General features: G+C 39.7%; 1 protein-coding gene across 1 annotated transcript in view; it reads left to right on the top strand.

The window, feature by feature from the left end:
• SCUBE1 (signal peptide, CUB domain, EGF-like 1) overlaps positions 1-6,719 on the top strand; it is a 210,529-nt gene that overhangs the window by 3,729 nt on the left and 200,081 nt on the right. The gene's annotated exons all lie outside the window — the stretch shown is intronic.

Here is a 6,719-nt window from a genome sequence, read left to right as displayed (position 1 = left end):
CCGCGGGCTGTCCCGGTCGCTCTGCTCAGGTTCGTCTGAGGCACGGGGGAGCTCGCACCTTCCGCCTGGCTAACGTGTGATTTACCGACACCCTTCTCCCCCAGCGAGAGCCTCCTTCCCCCCCGGCGGGTTACAGTAGGTGCTTTTCTCTGTCAACGCCAACAGGATGCTGGAGCTTGCTCCTCTGTGGCACTGTGCGTGTGTCATGATCGTGTATTTTTTGAGTTGGTGGAACGCTATTTTGGAAGGAACTATTTCAGATTATTGTACTTGCGCAGAGTTTAAAAAGTTGTTTTACTTTTGTATGCCCTTGCATCAATCCACGCAATTGAGAAAGACCTAGTGTTTTTTGTTAGGCACTGTGTACGCTCATATTTCAGGTTTTATGAACTCCATCTTGTCTGTTGAACCTCAGCACAGAGATTGTTCTCTGGTAAAAAGAAGGAATATCGTAGTCACAGCAGAGTGCCTTACAAATAAAAGATGCAAGATTATTTGTTTTTTCTACGTGCAGGTGCTTAGCAGCTATAAAAATTCTCCTTCCAGTTCTCTCTCTTTCTACGGCAGACTGAAACTTTCAAAATGTATATGGCGAGTCCATTAAAAAGATTAAAGACCTAGAAATGACTTTGCTGAAGTCTACAAAAATTTGAAACTACGTATTATTCTCCGTGGACTTCCAGTGTGTTTGTTCAAGTGCCCTCATAAAGGATTTTTGTGGTTGTCATATTTTTCTGTCTTGGGCTTAAATTGACAGAGACAAATTCCTACTGTCCACTTCTTGGTGCTCTAGTGTCTCTGAGCTGCTGTTCACTTGGAAGCCAGATTTTCTTTCTTGCAACCAGAATCATCATTCAGCACCACTTCTTCCTCTATTCATCCCTTCCAGGGAAAGAGCTCTGTGCAGAGAAAATGTACTCAAGGCCACAGCTGTGGAGGTTACAGCGTTCTTAGAATTGGTAGTTCTTGTTGTATTAGTTTTCCACATCAAAAGTTTCCTTAAGCTTTAACTACTCCTATTTTAGCTGTTGAGCTCTGTTTAATGGTAGACCTGACTGATACTCATGCTTATTTAATACACATGTTTCTCTTTGCGTGACTTACCTTGGCTCAGTAAAAGAGAGCCCCGTAACTAGTAAAACATCAGATTTCTCTGTAGAATGATGTATGGAATCATGGAATTTCTGTGGCTGATGTCAAACTCTTATATCTGGTGGCATTTAGTGTTCAACAAGCTTGACAAGGTGGAACAGACTGCAACACATTCTGCATGGATGTTAATTGTCCAGTGTTAGTCAGGTAAATGAATGTAAGCTGTCTAAACCAGGCATTACTATTAATGATATATAACTTTTTCTTACAGTGTTACAATAACAGTTCTAAAGATTTTGCATCACTCGGCTCTATATCTTAAGTTTGTAATTAATACCAAACTTCGGGATAAGCAGAAAGCTTGAAATATTTTTGGATGCTTCCTTTCTGGACCTTATTTTAGATTACTTGCATAGTACCTCTTAATTTGAGCCCAAAGTACTTTGAAACTTTGCTGTTGGAGTTATGTACCTTCAGTGGCAGGCAGATGTTATGTCCTTTTCATAAGTGAGTAACCTCAAAACTATAGAGGTGAAGGAAGGGTCATACAAGTCAGTGGCAGACCTAAGATCTGCCTCAGGTCTGCTGTTCACATAGAGTGGGTTTATTTTGCATCCTGAGGTCAAGTATTCAAAACCTACAGAAATAAACAGACTAGCAGCATTGATTGGTATTTAATATTCTGTCACAAGCCTTTAAAAATTATCTTTAAGATAAAAGTGACTGTGGTTGTAACAACAAAGACAAAATACACCAAACAGTTTTTGTTGTGCCAAAACCAAAGCTGGCTCATTAAACGATTCTGGGTCTTTATAACTGAGCTTTTCTAAATAAGCTTTTTGATCACTGAAACTAGTTACCTATGAGAAAAGGATGTCTTTTGTCCAGATAATGCGCCTCTGTAACTAAGTTTATAGCAAACTCCCTGTATTGCTTCATGTCTAAAGAACATTCACTACAGTATAACTAACTCCCTTATAGTGCAAGCTCTCATATACAGCCAGTTTTTACTAAACAAGCAGAATTGCATTAGTGCAGTGAACTTAAAGAAATGATACTGTATGATCAAATTTTTCTAATAAATTTTAGTGAGCTGCCAGTTTAGGTTATACTGAGGCATTACAATTAATTTAGGAAGGTGTGCATGTTAATTTACTTTAAACATCAGTCTTAAATACTGCTTTCATTCACTTGAAATCCATTTTTAGGGAAAGGGGTAGAGTATGAGAACTAACATGTTTTTGATGTTTCTTGAGTTTTGTAAAAGCAATAGAGCACATATTTTTACAAATATGTCCAGTATGTGAATATGTATTTTGTGTACTCTTGTGTATTTGTTTATATTTTTTCATTCAAAGAAAATGAGTAGTTTAAAAAAATGGGATCTATAGGTTAATGCAGGAAATGTGGACCCCAGCCACTTGTGCAGGATTTTGTGCATATTTTGCTGTTCTGACCTAAAGGGCGGGGAGAAGTACATAAGATGGAAGCATTCCTTTAAGGATATGTGGAGAGCTCTAGCAGCAATTACACTGAAATGAAACATTTTGTTTACCGTCTGTTAAATTGCTTTAGCAGGGAATTTGTTTCTGAACTTTGCTTTTCTCCCAGAATGTCTTTTGGACTGGGTTTTTCCTGAGTTTCTGAGGATTGGGGATGACTTCTCAGTTCATGGATCTACCCTACCTTTTTTCTTCTTTTTTCTGGGTAGCCTTCTTGCCTGAATCAGCTGACCTATTTCTACAGAGCACAGTTGTTTCTTCAGACAGAAGAGTTGCTCATTCTTCCTGTGTCTTGTCTCCTGCTTCCCTCTCTAGATTTTGGTTTACCCTTTTTTTCAACCAGCTATCTGCTATGCTTTGTCAAGCCATATGGCCAGCATTGCTGTGATGATATTTCCCCATATCACATAATAATACCAATAGCCTTTGACCGCAAATTCTCTAGCTGGCGTTTTCATAGGACAGAATAATGTGTCCAACCCAAGTAATCTTTAAAAAAATATTTGCTTTCAGTTGTCCATTTCTATTCAACATACAAAATCTATTAATTGATAACTGATTCAGTTGCCTAGGCAGACCTACTTCTGATTTTAGTCAGTATCTCAAATGCAGTGGCCTGCATTCAGCTGCAAGCGTGCTGCTTTATGCTGCCTAGGTCTTTCTCCTTACCTTCTCTACATTGACCTTTGGTCTCTCCAGAGGTTGGTATCTCAATAAAATTGTTAGCTGGAAGATTGTGTCAAAGGAATGGAAATTCCAGGGCGTTCAAAAGGATTCCAAATCCTGAGGTTCCCTAGGCCTTGACAGGGCCTCCTTTGTCCCCAGTGGGAATGTTGTGTGTCTGCTGTTGTAGGGTACTCTGTCACTGAACAGTTTATTAAGGGGTTTAGTTCTTAAAACTAGTTAAGTTTTTGTGCCCATGCTACTTCTCAGGCTGTTCCAAACCCTCACACCATTAATAGTTAAAATACTCTGTATAATATCTGGTTGATGTTCATCTGTGCCCATTTTATATCCAGTTAGTAGTGTGTTAACTTTATTCTGTATTTTAAACATTTTTTTGGCTCAGCCTACTGTTTATCCCCAGTGCGACTGTGATTTTGGTGAGTTGCTCTAGCTCTAGTTTCTTTTTCTCTTGGATGATACCTTACGTGTAGGAGGACTCTTTCTCTACAGTATATAGAGGATGTGATTGGGTGAATATGATTTTTCCTTAAGACATGTTCACTGGGACCTGTTGATTTGGGGTTGCAAAGCTCTGCTCTGAGCTTTCCCATATTGAATAAGATTTCTCTCTTGGTGTGTTTTTTCTACTGTCTTTCATAGTATTTGCGTGACTGTTCTTAGTTCTTATAATAATTGGTCTCATACAGTTCTCACGTTTCTTGAACTCTTTGTACAGAAGAGAAACGCTCACAACTTTCAGCCGTACTTCCCCCACCCCCCCGCTATGAAGCTGCATAATGTTGTTGATGGACTTCTTGCTGAGGGCACCATACATGTACCATGGCAAAGTATCTTGGCAGAGTCTTCCTCGAGAGGGTGATTTTTCAGGTTTCTGCTCATGTTGGAAATTTGTGCTATCAACAGCAGTTCTGCGTGACTGCTAGTTGAGTAGGCCTGTGCAGTTCTAGTGATGTATGTCATGTGTTGATGTACTCGCAGTCCTTTTCCTAATGTAAGTAATCATTCCAGGGCAACAGGCAGGTAGTCATGGTAATCTGCAAAGGGGGCTGTTATTCTTGATTACCCCAGGGATAGCACCTTACTGGGTTTAAGCATGATACAATCTCAAAATAAGATAAACCATTCCTGCCTCGATCACAGGTATATTCAGCCCCACAGCAGGTTGTATTCTGCATATGTCCATTTGGAAACACAGACTAATTGTCCTTTCTGAACCCCAGTGCTCATCTAAGGGCTGCTTAGCTGAAGGAATCTTCTGGAAAATGGACAGCCAAACAATCTAGCAAGGCATCTCCTAATCTGGGGCTGATATGCTGCTCATTGCAACTTCTGCCAAAGTTCCTAACATTTGTCTGTGTACAGTGGAAGGAAATACTCAGTACGGTATCTGGAAAGATACTTGCATTGATATACCTAGATTTTGTTATTTCCATTGATATTCTGTGATGTCTGGCTTTATCTCTGACAGTTTGTTGCTGCAGACCAAAAAGCACAGAGTACTGTACAGATCATCTCTAAACTGTTAACTAAAACCCCTTTTCTGAACTAGGAATTCTAATTTTGTGGAAACAACGCAATAGCGAATTTCTTACTTTGGCAAATGTTTGAGACTCTTGGGTCTGTCACATGCAGTTCTGTCTTCATGCTGCAGGTGCAGTAATGTCCCTAAGCCAAAATTTAAACTAGTCACAGTGTTTGCAGCAGTACACTAAAGTTGAAAATGAGAGCTCATTGTATTTACAATGAATCAGAAATGGTCATTATCATCTTCAATAATTTTGTGGGTGTGAGGACAAGTTTTTTCTTATACCTGTTTGTTAGATCTGTTTTTAAAGGATTTTAAACAAATCTTAGCAATTGGAAAAAATATACAGAAAATTTATCTCCTCATCACTCTCATTTGAATAACAATGATTGTTTCTCCAGGCTTGACTTAATATTCTTCTTACAGTTTTAATCTTGTTCACCTGTTTTATCTTTTGTTTTCTTAAGAAGCTGGTCTCACTCATTGGATTTTAATTTTACTGTAGTCTTTCAAATATCTGCTGTGTTCTTCTCATGCTCTTCAAAAATGAATCCAAATATTGTGACAGGGCTGCTCTGAATCAGTCAACCTGGAAACAGCACGGGACATTTCAGCGTTCTCATTTCCCAGCTGCTAGTCCAGTATCTCACACTGAAGCCTCCTCTTGTCTGCAGGGATAAGTAAGTATGGGGCTTCTGGATGTCTTTTAAATGGAACAATGATCACATTTCTTTTAAGAGCTCCATGGCATCTCCTCAATCCACTCTCAGCAATTCTTTCTTAAGTGGACCATCTTTATCAATGATGTCCTGTGAGAGTAAATGAACACTGTTGGGTGTCCTTTGGTTTCTGAAACTTGGGCATCTTGATGCTTGCACAACTCTAGTGGGCTCAGGCCTGTGCTGTCTGTCTCTGCTGAATAACAGTGATGCCACTGAACAAGGCAGCGTAAGTGACTTCTTCCTGATTGATCATTCTTCTAATTGCAATAGAAGGTGAATTCATTCCCTCAAGGAAGGGTCATCCTCTGGGATCTTGCAAATACTGACTCATTTCAGGCTGGATATTATCACTACATCCATAGTCTTACTGCTTACAAGAAGGTGCTCTGGAAGGTTGGTTTGGTCAAATCCACTAATAATATCTACTAATAATATCCCACTATGTATATGTCAGAGGAACAAAGGATTTTCTGAATAGCTCTGTGTTCTTGTGTTGAGTTTTTCCCCCCCTGAAAACACGACAAATATCTACACCCTTTGTCTGCCTGTTCTGAAAAGCTGCAGGAAGATGGAATGTGAACATTTTTCCTCAATATTGTTTCATCCTTTGTTCATATCCTTATTCTAATTTTATTTTCTGTATAACCATTTTGTGACTTGATCTCAGTTTAGTGCTTGAGAATTTGACACTGATGTAATTACCTTTGAACTGGTTGTCCAGTAATCTTGAGGTCTGTAGCAAATATTAGGTACTGAAGCTACTGTGCTTTCTAGTTTTACAGTTACAATACCTTAAGAGATGGCGTTAATGTCATGTGTTGAATTTCATGTCACCCTTCCATAATGGCTGTGTTCTGGATGAGATCTGTTGCTACAAGTCTGTGATGCTGGTTTTGTCCTCTTGGCTTGCAGCAGCCCATCCGAGCACAAAGGAAGAGATACTCTACCACCTCCCAGTTTTGTGGTAATTTTTATTTCAGGGTCAAATCTTCCTTCCCAGTTTTATTCACACAGATTATAGCTTTACTCTGAGTGAGCCATTGTGCTGATTTCACTGAAAGCAGCTTCCAGAATGAGGCAGTAGATGTTGTCAAAAAATGGCGGAGGGAGAATGTAAACGAGCTTCTTTGATTTGAGCTAGTAACAACTTCCTCCCCCCCCCCCCCCCCCCCCCCCCCCAACCCCGCCGTC

This window comes from Haliaeetus leucocephalus, unplaced genomic scaffold, assembly GCF_000737465.1.
Source record: "Haliaeetus leucocephalus isolate CR32 unplaced genomic scaffold, Haliaeetus_leucocephalus-4.0 Scaffold170, whole genome shotgun sequence".
Classification (NCBI taxonomy): domain Eukaryota; kingdom Metazoa; phylum Chordata; class Aves; order Accipitriformes; family Accipitridae; genus Haliaeetus; species Haliaeetus leucocephalus.
This window is presented reverse-complemented; position numbering and strand designations above follow the sequence as displayed.